The following is a 17,114-nucleotide window of genomic DNA, read 5'->3' as shown; positions in this document are numbered from 1 at the left end:
AAACAGAACTGCTTGCGTCTTGCGTTAGAACATCGTAGCCGGAACTACTTCTCTCTGTTTATGTCTATGAAGAATCACAAAGGTACTGGGTTACTCCGCCGTGGTACCCCTGAAGCAATCTAAAATAGTCCGAATATAAACACTTATTATAGGAGCACCTTAGTGATTCAGGACAAGCTAAAAACACGGTTTGGAAAATGGATTCATGGTGTACTCGCTTATTATATACAATTTTCTACATTTTGAACACAAACAAAGTTACGGACCGCAGCTCTGATTGGTTATTTTTTACCGGGAGTGATGGAGTTTCTGCAAATGGCAATAGGACCACTGGGAGGAGCCAGCGGAGCTTGATTTTTTTCACAGATTATCTGTCTCATATTCTACTGTCAGGACATAATGACAGGTTTAACAAATATGTAAAAAATATTTTTTTACAAAAGTTCCCTACAGCGCCTTTAAATTCAGTTAAGTTTTAGTAATCTTATTTTTTTAGCAAGTTTTTTAGGAACTTTTAAAAAACAATGAAATAAATTCAAATTTAGCTTTTATTTCTGTGTTAAACAGAAATTATTTAATTTGTTTCGCAACATTTTAGTAATTTTATATTTTTTAAGTATTTATATTTATCTTTACTTTTTTGTAATTTTTGAATTTGACTAAAATGTTGTGCATTTTATAGTCTAATATTTATATCTTGTTTTATTTGTTAACAAAACCAATTATTTTATAGTTTTGGTTTTATTGAACAATATCAAAACTGTCAATAAACAAAAATAATAAGTAATTTGTTTTTATTTGTGTTGATTGATCTTTATTTTGTCAGGAATTTTTCTCCTTGGTTATCTTAGCAGTATTTTGCGCAAATATTATAGTGTTTAGTGATTTATTCTTTAAACCTTAGCTGAGATTTTATTACACAGAATGAAATGATAGTTTTTCTGCTCATATTTCAAGCTGTTTTTACAGCTTGTAGAATCTGTTTCCTCTCTCTGTGGCTTTGTCACTTATGTCTATTTTTAAGTAAGAATGCCAAGTGAAAGTGTGTTTCCCATTAGAGTGTCTTGCATCACACTCTACATGTCAGTTGGATGCGAGGTTGACATACGACTTTATGGTGCTTTTCAAAATCAGATGGTGGTGAAAACCTTCATGGACATGGACCAGGACTCAGAGGAAGAGAAAGAACTCTATCTGAACTTGGCCTTGCATCTCGCCTCAGATTTTTTCCTCAAACACCCAGACAAAGACGTCAGACTACTTGTGGCCTGCTGTCTTGCAGATATATTTCGCATCTATGCCCCTGAAGCACCATACACATCACCCGATAAACTTAAGGTTGGAAAACTCAACATCTATTGATTTTACTGCAGTGTTAGTTCCATATGTCAGTGAAGAACTATAAATGTTTATATCTTTAATAACATTTTAAATTCCCACCATGATGACTACCATGTTGAGATCACATGACCAGTCTAATACTTTTGAGGCTGTTATGACTCCATTAAGTACAATTGGGTTTTGTTTTTTGGAAAAAAGTTTAATTATATTAGTATGTATTAAAATTGATGCGCTCAAATTTTAAAGGTGATATTTGTGTCTCAGTATTTCTTCACCTTGAACAAAAGACATCAACTGATCGTGTTGTTCAGCAGAAAATACTAAAATAGCACTGTGGTCTCTCATGCATTGCCTTTACAGGTGCTTAAAATATTTAAACACTCTGCTCTTCTTTTCTACTCAGGATATTTTTATGTTCATAACTCGGCAGCTGAAAGGGCTGGAAGACACCAAGAGTGCCCAGTTTAATCGATATTTTTATCTACTGGAGGTATGGCACTCAACTAAAATAGAAAAGCAAGGTCTAACAATGGTTTTTGAACCAGCAGCTGACCTTGTCTTTTTCCTTTCTGGCTCTCTAGAACATCGCTTGGGTGAAGTCCTACAACATCTGCTTTGAATTGGAGGACAGCAATGAGATCTTTACTCAGCTCTACAGAACGCTGTTCCAAGTGATAAAGTGAGTCTGTTGTTTATGTCTGTCCATTCAAGAGTGCAATACAGACAAAACAAAACATTACTTTTTATACTTTAACTCACACACACACATCTATATATCCATCTATATTATATAGATGGATAGATAGTACAATATCACAATAAGTACAATATCACACTAGTGCAAATGTGATACTCTGCTTATACAACAGTTCATTAAGAAGTTAATATTGTGTTATTTTAGGCCCCGTCCACACGGAGACGGAGCTTACCCCAATCCGATCTTTTTTTTCCTCGTCTCAAGAAATATCCGCGTCCACATGAAACCGCATAATGATGTAGGATACATGCCAGACCAGTATGTGGCGCTGTAATTCTGCCACAGAGATACACTAAAAACAGAGAAGAATACTTGGACTATGCTCATAAACCTTGCGCGTGGTACACAAACGAACATGGAACAATACATTTATTAATCAGTGTTAATGTTAGTTAATAAAAAGACAATCGTTCAGTGTTTGTTCATGTTTTTGTTGCTGTTAGGTGACGTAGAGGTGTCTGACTAGGGGGGAGACGTGGGCTGATGACGTCATCGTTTCAGAAAATATACGGATTAGCCGTCCAGACGAAAACGCAAAGACGCCGTTTTCAAATTTATCCACTCTGGGACCCGGTTTCAAAAAATAGCGGTTTCACCTTGCGAAAAAGCTGGATCCGTGTGGACGAAACGCCTATCCGATAAAAAATTTGTGTGTATTCACAGAAACGCGTCTCCGTGTGGACGGGGCCTAAGACACAATGTTGTCTGTTTTGCTCAATTTTGCCAACCAGAAGATAAAGACAAAGCAGAACTGTCCATCTCCGAGCAACCCACAGCGACGTTTAATTTCTTTATCCATGTTTTGAATGAATTTGGTGAACCATTTGGCGCGTTGAACCATTGGCCTATGCGTTGGCTTTGAAGTGGCAGTGTATGACATCAAAGCACCGCAAAAGCGATTCAAAAGCACAAGGAGTCGTCTGCTCTATAAGCTCACCGATTGGCCTGATGGTGATGATCCACTTCAAGTTCAACAAGCCTAATCTTTCAATGAACCATTCATTAAGAACAATTTACTTCACTCCTGAATGAATCAGCCATTTGAACATTTATTAAAACTAATGAATAAATAACTCGATGCCTAAATCATTAAGACATTTACCACCACCTACTGGCAGTTTTAGTTTACTATTTAGAGTATTATTTCATTAAATAAATAATTTTATTTTCATTTACTATGAAAATATGAAATTAAGAAAATAATTGATTAAAGTTGTAGTTCACCCAACCGAAAATGACAATTCTGTCATTTACTCACATGGTCCATAAGAGTAGGCTATATGTAATACATTTTCTCAAACAAAATATTTATTGCTGAACCTACTTTTTGTAATGCCTGATGCTTTAATTAAAAATTTATTTCAATTTGGTGTGCGATTTAATTCGATTAATTAATCACCACATCATGTAATTATAATCGCTGATGCTTTTATATATATATATATATATATATATATATATATATATATATATATATATATATATATATATATATATAATATGCGTGTATGTATATATATATACACAGAGAGAGAGAGACACACACACACTTTTCCTTATATTTTCACTTTTCCAAGTAATGAAGTTGGTCTTTTGGTCATGTCTATAAATTCAAGAGTTTGATGTAGCCAATTTAGTTTATTATATCTAAACTAGGGCATCTAAACAGAAATGTCTGTGCCTGTGCACAAATACAATGTGCGATCAGTGCGTCAAGAGCACTCATGCACGCATTATAACGGACTCATGCGTGCTTACTGTATGACTCCTGTATGCCACCGCAATTATCTTTACTTTGATTGCAGTCTTCATGCATCAAAACTTTACTAGCGAGACTGGTTATCCAGTCGAGAAAATGTAGTTTGCTTCTTATCTGGACATATAGCGGTGGGATGTCGAAATTTTGTTCAGTCTGTATTAGACATCCGTGTTAATTTTGGCAGGCATTTTTGATTTTGTCTTAGTCTTAGTCTTGAGACGAAAATGCTTAATAGTCTTAGTCACATTTTAGTCATTTGAGTCTTTCATAGTTTTAGTCGATGAAAAGTCACAGAAAAAATGTTTGTTAACGAGTATTTTTCATCTTTGTTAACTAAATTAACAAATAATGCAAAATATCACCGTAATGAATATGCATTATATTGTTATTGTGGGCACTTCTAAATACCATGAATAATTATATATCACAAATTATTCCGAATTTGTAATGTATTTTTAAGAATACTATTCCCATCAAGTGGTCAAAATGCACAACACCGCTGTATGCTGCTTGAAAGAGTGTGTTCTCTAATGTAAACAAAGTGCATGAGAAGCACATGGGGGAACACGTGAGAGACACGCTGAATGAAAGCACATTCACTCTCTGACAGCAGATGACGCTGAACTGCAGAAAATGCAGCCTTTAGCCTGGAAACCCCATAAATAATGCAACTCCACTACTTTATAAAACATATTTAAATTAAGGATGTCAAATTTCGATTATTTCCATGATCGAGCTTTGTTTAAATTAACGATCAATTAAACGATCAATCGTTAACAGTAATGCTGCATGCACGCAGTCCATATGCATGACCAGATGTGCAAAAGCCACACAGACAAAATGCTTTCTCACTTGAATTATGCTAGTAGCAGGATTATAAAATGAATAGATGTGATTATGATCATTTCATAAAATAAAGAGAGCGAGCCATACGTTTGAGGGCATACGTTTTGCGCTGCACATTAAGTGAACTGCTTTCATTGGCGCCGCTGTAATAACTTTAAAATATAAAATGATGATTTGAAAAAATCACCAAAAATATTGTTGTTTGAGATCATCTAGTTCTTTTTCTAGTCTCATAATAGTGCTGCCGTTTGGTTGGAGAGCTCATCAGTGATTCTTGCAGTAGCGACTGTCATAATACAGTAAAGCATCTCCTTGGTGTACTGTTTTCTGTTTGAGATGTAGATGTGAAGCTGCAGCCTATTTATGTCATGTCCTAATGATTTGTCAGCCTCCTGCTCGCTGATATTAGTTCCCTGCATTCGGTCAGATGACAATGATATCTGCGAATCCCAGGTGGAAACCCTTTATTGCATGTGCGCTATAAAGACTGCACATGGGGGTGATCCATCTCAGCCAGTGATGTTCACTCAGTTGGAAATGTCCTTTATGAGTGGGACACTGCAGCGCTCAGCTCTCATGTGTAAACTGAAAAACATAAAGTATTTCTGTTTTCTCTGCCTCATTACGTTTTATTCCCATCTTCCACTCCCTCACTTTGACTGCCTGATGTTCCTGTGTTTATCATTATTTTATTTTTTATTTTTTTATTTTTTTGTTAGCAATGGACACAACCAGAAAGTCCACATGCATATGGTGGATCTCATGAGCTCAATAGTATGTGAGGGCGACTCTGTCTCACAGGAACTCCTGGATACTGTTCTGGTTAACCTGGTCCCAGCACACAAGGTAACGAGAACTCATACACTTCAATTTCACACACACACACAAAACAATCCAGGTCATCCAAGGACAATATTAATAAATGTAAAAAAAAAAAACATACACACACACACACTTTATTTAGAGAGCAGTTTCTTCAACCGCTTTATAGAGCCAGAGGTATATTATGTACTTATGTTGCATTTTAAGCTCGGCTTATGATAACATGTCTTTAATATTGTATTTAACTTGCATTTCAGAGCCATTTAAGAAGCCATAAAGTCATATAATTGTGCATTACATTTAATGTGGGTGGGACAATGCAGCATTTAGCAGAACTTTAGCCTCCTAGGTTTAGTTTGAAGTTATCTTCATATTGTTTTTGTTTAATGCATATGTAAATGCAGTGATTTAACTTTAATTGCATGATTTAAATGATAAAATACTTATTTGTATTTATTTTAGTCAGTACAAAAATACTACCATAATGTGTACTTATTTTAATTTTTGTTGTTGTTATCCTTTATGTATTTATTAATTTATTTCTTGTAAACCAAAACAAGTCTAAACAGGTTTAATTTTATTTGGTGTTCGTTTCTTGACACGTCTCATGAGATTTATATAAAACAAAAATTTTAAATTTGAATTTCTCCATCTCGTCTTACAGAACCTCAACAAGCAAGCATACGATCTGGCTAAAGCCTTGCTGAAGAGAACTGCTCAGGCCATAGAGCCATACATTACCAACGTAAGTAAACATGATATATTATAGTCACATTTACATAGAATATACACCCTACCTCTCGTCGGCTGTGCCAAAATCATGCTGACTTACAAAGGTACAAGAAAGGTCTTCTCATTTATTTAAATCGTGAGTAATCCCTAATAAACCTCCATGATTTGACTCCAGACCTTTTGCTTTTGAAAACTCGTTGAGGCTTGCAACATTAACCGGAGATCAAGAGTGCCTTTCCATGCTCATACAGCATGTTGAGCTTAAATACGTTCATCAGTAACACCCGCAGAAGCGTTGAACACTGTTATGCTATGAATTTTATTCCCTGCAGTGCTCATTAAAAGCACTAGAGATAGTGAGAATAAGTGTGGAGGACAATCCTTCTCAGTAAATCCTAATTTATTTTCTGTTCTGTACAAGCACTCTGTTGTAGATGGCCTCTCCCACCAATATTTAAAGCCACTTACTCTTTAATTTTGATCTAATACCAGCTTTCTAAAACTAATCTTTAATCAACGCTATATGAAATGTTGATGCCAGATGGTTCTGCAGTGGGTTTAAAGGGGTGCAGTTTTCCAGTGCCGTGTGGTGGACACTTACAGATGCCAGTGTGTGATGGACAGTTTGGTGTCTCTCAGTTCTTTAACCAGGTGCTGATGCTGGGGAAGACTTCAGTTAGTGATCTGTCAGAACATGTCTTTGACCTAATCCTGGAGCTGTACAACATCGACAGCCATCTACTGCTGTCTGTCCTGCCGCAGCTGGAGTTCAAGCTCAAGGTAAGATGGCTTGGTGATGATACATGGCATTTGGTCGTCTTTAGGGATATTAGAGAAATGTTTTGCACGTTTGTAAAGAACTCATGATTGATTTCATGATCAAGTTTTTCGGTTTCCTTCAGTTTTCCTTCAGTTCCTTTTTCTATTTTATAAAAATTTCATGTAAATGGTTAGCCTGTTTTATTTGTTTTGGATTTAATTTACTATATGACAAAATGACAAATTTTTTATTATTATAATTTTTTTCATTATTATATTTATTATATCAGCCATTGGCCCTTTTACTCAATACACTAGCCACTAAAAACATGCTTAGCATGTGTGTTTTTTAAACTATTCTATACATTGTCTCAGCCTCTGTTTGCATGATATTGGCATTTAAAAAAAATATATATATATTTTTTTTAAATGTTATGTACTTTGGCTGTCACTAACGATTATCTTGTTGATCGAGCGATCGGTGAATTATTCTGATGATTAGTCAAGTAATCTCATAATTATAATACATTTAATTTTGAGGTAATCAAAACCGATCTAAGCAAGCAATAGCTTTTAAATGACTTGAAATATATATTATAATAGCAGTGAGGCAATAATAATTGGTTCAGATGGAGCTTTTAAAAGCAAGTAATCATGGTTTTATTGAATAAAACTGTAAAAATATATAATGTATTGTAAACAATAGGACTAACGTACATTATGCATTATATCAAAGGCTTGCAGAGACCCCAGTGGCCTGTTTGTTTTTACACTTTACAGAGTGATCTAATCCTTGTTTAATATTGACTAAACTACATTCTTTAATATTTCTTCACAACATTATGTGGACATCAAAACATGTAACTCAGAGTGAGGGTTTGAGCTCTTATTTTGAAATCGATATGAACAGCAAGCGTATAAAGATAATGATGTATTCTTCTGTGTTGGCTAAGGTTTATAAATTATTTACCTTACAAATCTGATGAAATGGCACACGCTGTATTTAAATAAACACAAACTCACAACAATATGCAGAGATGGAATTTGAGACGCTCCACACGTGTAAATGATAGCAGTTTGTGTGGATCAGCATTTCCTGTAAACGGAGCCACACATACACAACTTATAGACATGTTAATAATTAAAGCACATTTATCAAATCTGCATCGCAAATATTTAATTGATTCATAGCGTTTGTTAATTATTAGGCTTTATAATTATTTTTAAATGGGATTAATATATCAGGCAGCCTTAGACAGCCAACTAATAATGCATTTCATGGATTTTCGTCTGTGGAATACGTTACTTTCCGGTTACTCAACATGGGCAAAATGCAATCAAAGATTTTTTTTTATAATCAAATATTCAAATTGAATCCAGGAATCATTTCATCTCTATTATGTTTGTAATATCAGTCATTTGGCCCTCCAGCTTTCTTGGTATTGGCCCTGGCCATAGACAAAACACCAGATGATAGGTGTTTTTTTAAAGTGGTTTGAACTTACCCATTGAGGTAATTAAAAACATGAAATGGATGATAATTGTTTATATTGATACTTGTAACTCCATTTTCTTTTTAAAAAATGGTTTAAAGGCTGAAAAGTGAAGTTTATCGTTTTATAAAACTTTGTTTTTGTGAAAATGTAAACTTTTATCTGAACTGAAAATCAATCTTGTTGCAGTCATTTCAAAATCATAATTTTTATGGTCTGGCAAAAACCATCAATGTTTTTAGGCATATCGGCTGATGAAATGAGTTTATTACTGGACCTCAAGCTATTTTATTTTACCCCTGCTCTAGGACGTCTGTAATAGCTCATGATTAATATCTTATAATAGCATCGAAGCAGTACTTTGTTTATGACATTTTTTGCTTCCTGTGGGGTTGAAAAACCTCTTCAAAACCTTGAGTATATTAGCTGTGGTCAGAACCTGATGACACACATGGTGTTTTAATGGCCAAATAAATTCTGCCCTTTAGTGACTTACTTTACTTTTCCTGTGTTATAACAATGGAAAACTTGGTTCTGTTGTTTGTGAGTTAACTGAAAGGTAATAGATGCAAATTCTTTCTGCTTAAAAGTTAGGGGTTTCTAATAAACGGATATACCATTCCTGAGCGAAAAGATGCTGACACGCTGCATAAAAATAATTACACTTCAGCCGAGTCAGATTTAATCCAGCATGGCCTGAAAGCATGTTTAGCATTTTTCAAAAACTAGCAAAGGCGATTACTTTCTTTTGTGTTGGCCATGTTATTAAACTTGTATACATTTTGACAAAAGCAGGTTGAGTTTGCAATTTATGTTTGAATGGATGTTATTGGTTTGTTAGGAGCTGCCTGTTCCATGTACCTTATTTAACCTCACAAATGTATTCTTTTGTTTTTCTGCAAAGCACAATGACGATGAGGTTAAATCACCTAAATGGGTTCATTCAATCTTTGTGCTGTAATTAATGGCCACAGGCCTCGCTTTCTGCAATTATATCACCATGTGTGTTTTGTAGAGCAATGATAATGATGAGCGCCTGCAAGTTGTGAAGCTCCTGGCCAAGATGTTTGGTGCGAAGGATTCAGAGCTCGCTTCACAGAACAAACCTCTCTGGCAGTGCTACCTTGGGAGGTACAACTCACGTACAACATGTCCAATTACCTGTTCGTCTCTACACAAACTGAGAAAAGATTCAACTGCTAGATCAAGCTGAAAGATTTTGACCATTTTCGTTTTCTGTGGTTTCTTAGGTTTAATGACATCCATGTCCCTGTTCGACTGGAATGTGTTAAGTTTGCCAGCCATTGCTTGATGAACCATCCAGACCTGGCAAAAGATCTCACAGGTACAAACTGTTCCCCTTCTTACTTTGACTTCCATTATACTTCACGACTGAGCATAAAAGTCAGCATGAAACTGAAATTGACCCTCTTTACTTTTTTAATACATGTTTTTAGTCTTATTGTGCATAGTTTTAAAGAAAAGATATTTATCCTAAATAAAGTAACAAAAATGGCAATTTTCTAGTTAGGTATTGTTTAGTATAATGCAACCAGTCAAAAGCTTCTTCAGAAGTGGGTGCCTGTGATTTAAGTAAATTTTATTTATATAGCACATTTAAAAGCCGCGTAGCTGACTAAAGTGCTGAACAGAGTATTAAAAAACAATAATAATAAATAAACATAAAATAAGAATAAAACAACATGGAAGGCAGTATACTAAAAAAACACAGTACTAATATTAAAACGCCTGGGAGAAAAGATGTTTTCAGCCTCTTTTTAAAAATGATAATAGAAGGTGCAAGGCGAATATCCAGTGGCAGCTGATTCCATAAGCGAGGGGCAGCAACTGAAAAAGCTCGCCCCTTGGTTTTTAAATGTGATCGAGGGACATATAAAAGATACTGATCAGCAGAACTTAAGGATCTACTAGATGAATGTGGGATAATAAGATATTTTAAATAAGAGGGGGCTTGATCATTAAGAGCTTTAAAAACAAACAAAATAATTTTAAACTGAATTCTGAAATGGACTGGGAGCCAATGAAGCGATGTTAAGATCGGGGTGACATGGTCAAATTTCTTTGCTCTGGTTAACATCCTTGCAGCTGCATTTTGACCAATCTGGAGGTGAGAAATGGTTGACTGAGGAAGGCCCAAATACAAGGAGTTGCAATGATCTAAACACAATGTGATAAAAGCATGAATGACCTTCTCCAAATCTTGAAACGACAAGAATGACTTAAGTTTAGAAATAATCCGTAGTTGATAAAAACTATTTTTAACAACTGATTTTATTTGCTTGGTTAAGCATAATTCATAGTCCAAGATGACACCTAGTCTCCTGACCTGAGAAAAAACTGAGGGGAAATGATTGCCAAGTTCCTTAATAAGCCTGTTTCTCAATTTCGTGGGACCAAAAACACGTTTTAGAGTAATTTGGAGAAAGTTATTTTTTAAACATTTCTTGACATCATCGAGACAGTCCAACAAATGTTGAATGGAATCAGCAGCTTTCAATGGGATATGCAACTGGGTATCATCAGCTTATAGATGAAATGAAACATTGTGCCCTCTAGTAATATTCCCTAATGGAAGCATATATAAGTTAAAAAGGAGCGGGCCCAAAATGGAACCCTGAGGGACACCACTAATAATAGGAGCTGAAGAAGAGAAAAATTTACCCAATGATACAGAAAAGGACCTGTCTCTAAGATATGAAGTGAACCACTCTAAGGGAGTAACCTTGATACCAATCAAATGCTCTAAACGCCAAAGAAGTACATCATGATCAACTGTATCAAATGCAGCTGTAAGATCTAGTAGAATTAAAACAGCATTTTTACCAGCATCAACTGCAAGTATAATATCATTAGAGACCTTTAACAAAGCAGACTCTGTGCTATGATAAGCAGTGAAGCCAGATTGGAAAGGTTCCAATAAACTAGCTGAATTTAAAAACGGGATCAATTGTGATTGCACAACTTTTTCTAACAACTTTGATAAGAAAGACAGCTTAGAAACAGGGCGATAATTATTTAAAGAACCTTCATCTAAATCCTGTTTCCTAAGCAAAGGTTGAACAACAGCATGCTTAAAACAATTTGGCACTAACCCAGCATCCAAAGATGAATTTATCAACTTGGATACTGGGGCCAACTTAATAGAAAGATGCTTTTATAATCTCTGAGGGAAAGACATCAAGTTAGGTGGAAGTTATTTTTTATTTTTCTCTCATATTTTTCATTTGGTTGACCAGATCACCCAGAAGAAGGATGTAATTTCCACAATTTATCCACTGCAAACATGTTTTTAATAAAAACATTTTTTTTAAATGTATAATATTTATGTAATATATTATTTTATTAATTTATCATTATATATATATATATATATATATATATATATATATATATATATATATATATATATTTATATATATATATATATATATATATATATATATATATATATATATATATATATATATATATATAATTTTTATTTTAGCAATTTATTTATTGATAAAATGTTTATATAAAATGCATCACAATGCCAGGAAAAATTTGAATGCACATTAAACCAAATTTTGCAAGAAAGTAGTAACCACAATCCACAATCCAATCCACCTTTGTCTAATTTATTGAATGTATGTATATGTATTTTCATAAATATAATAGTGTTTATATGTGTATATATTTTTTTAGTGTTTGTATGTATAAAATGTATTCACATTTATTTAAATGCATTCCAATTTTTATATATATATTGAATGCATGACACAGTGAAAGTGATGCATTTTCACAATACACCAAATTGTGCATGTTTTCTTTTCTCCTGCAGAGTATTTGAAAGTAAGGTCACATGATCCAGAGGAGGCAATTCGACACGACGTCATTGTGTCCATTGTGACAGCTTCCAAAAAGGACCTCTCTCTCGTCAATGATCACCTGCTGAACTTTGTGAGGGAGAGAACTCTGGATAAAAGGGTACGTGCCAGGCTCTCTTTATGCTTGTTTGTTTGCTGTCTCTTAAACATTCTTTATTAGTGCTGCAGTCATTTTATTTCATGCATATTATCTTAGGGCCTTTTCTCCCATTAGTACCCCAAATGAACCAGAGACTGACATCACTGCATTCAGGGCAGAGCCGAGCTGGAATACATTAGCTTCTTGTTTCTTTCCAGGCACGCTCCATTTCTTCTCCCTATAATTTAATCAGCAGTCTCCTTTAGCCACCCGAGCTAGAGGGGATGGAATAATATAAATTGGACTATAACTCACATATAACCATTCCTCAGCCTTTTCAAAATGCTTTTAGGGAGGAATTTAATTGAAGGCCCCTCTGTGTTCCTAGACAAATGACACCGCAGTATTCAAGGTGTATGTCCATCTTGTCCTCTTACACCTTGTTTGCTTCTGCTTGCCATACGTAAGATGTGGTTTGATGCAGGAACTGACAGGCTTTTCAGCTTTAGCTAGAGGGATGTTCTGTAATTTTTGTGTCTTGGTAAAACCTCAAAAAACCTCTTTGACAATTCATGCTGAGGCAAAATGTGACTAGATTCAGTAATGTCTCCCTTTTAATTATTATTATTATTATTTTTTTTACTTTTTTTTGGTAGCATTTTTCAAAATTTTAGTAAACTGCCAATCTATGAATGGAAGACAGTTCAAAAGTTTGGGGTTAGGAAGAACTTTTTTTTTTTATTGAAAGAAATTAATACTTATTTTGTAATAATTACAAAAGTTTGCAGTTACATGTTCCTTTTTTGGACGTTCTGCAAATTCTTCTGGGAAAGTATGATTGAATTTGAAAAATGCAATATTCCTGATATTTTCAAATTTTACATAGTCGTCAAAATTATTCAGATATTATTGCTAATATTCAATATATCACCCAGCCTTAATTTAAAGTAAATTTTGCTTCAGAAACCACCCCAAGCAACAACAAAAAAAAAAAAACAACATGACATCTTGTACCTGTAAAATATCTGTTTTCTATCTTACATGGGCTGCTGACAAAGTCAATGTATTAATGCTGGCTCTAGTCATATAATTTTTACACCAGATCAACAGAATCTCACTGAGTAGAGCTTCCCGTTGTGTTGTCTTGCAGTGGCGGGTCCGTAAGGAGGCTATGATGGGTCTGGCTCAGATCTATAAGAAGTACGCCTTACAGGCGGAGGCCGGCAAAGAGGCAGCCAAGCAGATCTCCTGGATCAAAGACAAACTGCTTCACATTTACTACCAGAACAGCATCGATGACCGGTGAGTAACTGTCCATAAGGAGGTACATAAGGCATAGTGAATGCATTATAATGCACAAAGACCACCTTTTGTAATGATTTATTATATACATGCCTCAAATAAACTGTTACCACAGATTCGCCCCACACTGAACCCAAAACTGAAGCCACTGGATAAGAGAAATGCAGAGATGGTTGTAATTTGTGGCTTGCAACTCCTTTCATTTGTAATGTGAATGCATATGCTGAGTTCATTTGTGGTCTTTTTTTGTTTGAAACATGATTCTCTATCCTAGTGTCTTGTGCTTTGCAACAAGTACTATTTATTTTCAAGCCTTCCTGGTGTGTTGCAAAAAGCTTGTTCAAATTGTGCCCATTTTGAACTCCTGACGGATGAGTTGGTTTATAATGTTATTGTATCATTAAAACATGTAATGACAACTGTGCAAATGCAATTCTATGTTATGATTGGCTCATCAATATGAGATTTGAGCTCACTTGAATGTTGTCTTAAGATAATTTAAATGTGGGTAATAACATATTAAACTATATATATATATATATATATTAATTTTTATGAAATGAAATGATTTTTTTTTTATTTTTTCCCTAAGGTTGCTTGTGGAGAGAATCTTCGCCCAATATCTCGTGCCTCACAATCTAGAGACTACAGAGCGAATGAAGTGTCTGTATTACTTGTATGCCACATTGGATGGAAATGCTGTCAAGTAGGTGCAGTAATTCTTGTTTTATTTTAAAACAGAGATGCCCAAACCAAAGTCTGCAGGCCAAAGTTGGCACCTAGTGACCTTTGTTATGCCCCTCCCCCCCATGCAATTAAAAAAATAAAAAACATTCTATTAACGCATATTCATTTTTTCACTTTTGGGATCAATTTATTTTAAAAGGGCGATAATGTCATTTGCAAATATTGTGATTGCGTTTTAAAGTACAGCAACGAGCACTGTGAAACCATTTAAAAAGGTGCATTCAGCGGTCTCTGTGACAGGATATAAAACAGCCAACAAAGTAAAATAATCCCAAACGTAACTGATCATAATCACATCTATTCATTTTGCACTCCTACTACAAGCCTTTTATTTAGACTAAAAACCCCTGTCATTATGGTGAGGAAGCTGGTGTTTTGAGTAGAATTTGCACATCCTGTCATGCCGGTGACTATATACCACTGCAAAAGACACATTTTGCAGTATTAAGGTTAACGGTTAATAATTGTTATTGATCTCAAAATGTTTAAATGTAATACATTATTATAAAATATTGTTGGATTTAAGTTACATTTACTTTTGGTTCACAGCCCTCAATCAGGTTTTGTATCAAAAGGTTTGGGCACCTCTGATCTAAAAGATCTGCTTTGCTTGTTCGGAAATTGAAAAGCTGATTTTAAACCATGCAGCCTGTAAACAAAAAGTCCCTCCCTTGGAAATATGTCATTATGGAGAGAAAACAGTCATTTCTTGTTGTATTTAAGTATTTTATGAAGTGCCTATGAGCCTGAAAAGAGATTATTGGACCTATTAAGATGTATTTGCAGCCTTGGAATGTTGATTGTGGTTGTTGTGGTCAATCTCTCTTATAGAGCTCTGAATGAAATGTGGAAGTGTCAGAACATGCTGAGACACCACGTCAAAGACCTTCTGGATCTTATAAAACAGCCAAAAGTTGGTTTTCCCTCACAGTTATTTTGTCTTAGTTCTAGCTTTTCTAGTTTTGAATATTCTTGAATATGTTTTCTTTATTCCCCCAGTCTGATTCTTACAGTAAGGCCGTGTTCTCAAAGGTCATGGTTATCACAAGTAAGTCGTGTTATTAAAACGATTCTCCAATCGAGTGCAATCTGCCTATTTTGTAGTAGTATCATGAAACATTCACCGAGAGGGAAACATCTCTTCATCTTTGCGTTGAAGGAAACCTGCCAGACCCGGGCAAGACGCAAGACTTTGTGAAGAAGCTCGCTCAGGTTCTTGAGGAGGACGAGAAGGTCAGAAAGCAACTGGAGACTCTTGTGAGCCCATCCTGTTCATGCAAACAGGCCGAAGTCTGTGTGGTAAGTACCATATTGCTTCACCTCACAGGATACTCATGTTTTTACCGTAGCATTTGAAGTTAGTGGCTGTGTTTACACCTCACAGAAAGAAATCACCAAAAAACTGGGCAGCCCCAAACAGCCCAGCAATCCTTTCCTAGAGATGGTGAAGTTTTTATTGGAGAGGATAGCGCCTGTTCATATCGACACAGAATCCATCAGGTACATTAAGACTTTTAAATACCGGTAGTAAATGTACTATCATTTATACACACCGTCTCACTCCTTCCTCTCTCTCTGCAGTGCACTTATCAAACAGGTAAACAAATCTATAGAAGGAACTGCCGATGATGAAGATGAAGGAGTCCCGACCGAGCAAGCAATCAGAGCTGGCCTGGAGCTGCTGAAGGTGAAGAAGTCTTTAGATGTGTTAAAAACAATGGATTGTGTCCATGTTGGAAATGAGTCAAACTTACCAGTGCTATGGCATTTTCATTACTGAAGTTTAAGTCAGGGATGCCATTAAACAGATTTGAGAAACAGATTGTTTTTTGTTTTTTTTTAGGGATCTTAGCCCAATAAACTGACAACAAACTGTATCGCTCAGCCCTATTACAAATATGTAAAATTACAAAGTAACCTTTTTTATCATAAGTTTGATGTATGTGTCTTTACACTCCTCAGGTCCTGTCCTTCACCCACCCTGTGTCATTCCACTCTGCTGAGACCTTCGAGTCTTTGCTTGGCTGTCTGAAAATGGATGATGAGAAGGTTGCAGAAGCTGCACTGCAGATCTTTAAAAACACCGGCAGCAAATTGGAGGAGAGCTTCCCACACATCAAATCGTAAGTTTGAGTCCGTCTCATGGCCCGCACTGATCAGAAAAGCACATCTGGGCTTTATTCAAGAGGAGAAACGCTGCTTGATTTGCTCCATCAATTTAAATGTTTTCAAACATGCTTATGTTAATTGAAGAATTGTTTTGTATTTCTTGATTTCTGAGATGTTCTGTCACTTTTAGGCAAAACTAATTTCTGTTGTGCTGTACAGTCATCCATAAAGTTGGATGGTGCCATTCACTCCTGCTTATTTGACTTTGTTTTGCCCCCTAGAGTCCTTTTATCAGTACTACAGCACAAAGCAAAGAAGGGTCCACCTCGCCAGGCCAAATATGCCATCCATTGCATCCATGCAATGTTTGCCAACAGAGACACACACTTTGCACAGATATTTGAGGTAAGATCTGTAATCATGTTTTTATCATTTTTCTGTGCTTCTGAATTGAACTTTCCTTTCGCCACAGAAAACTTCA

General features: G+C 35.4%; 1 pseudogene; it reads left to right on the top strand.

The window, feature by feature from the left end:
• The window catches only part of LOC113058596 (sister chromatid cohesion protein PDS5 homolog B-like), a 30,836-nt pseudogene that overhangs the window by 416 nt on the left and 13,306 nt on the right, over nt 1-17,114 (top strand).

The sequence above is a fragment of the Carassius auratus genome, chromosome 40 (genome assembly GCF_003368295.1).
Source record: "Carassius auratus strain Wakin chromosome 40, ASM336829v1, whole genome shotgun sequence".
In the NCBI taxonomy this organism is placed as follows: domain Eukaryota; kingdom Metazoa; phylum Chordata; class Actinopteri; order Cypriniformes; family Cyprinidae; genus Carassius; species Carassius auratus.
Note: the sequence above shows the minus strand (reverse complement) of the source record. Positions and strands in the feature narration are given on the sequence as shown.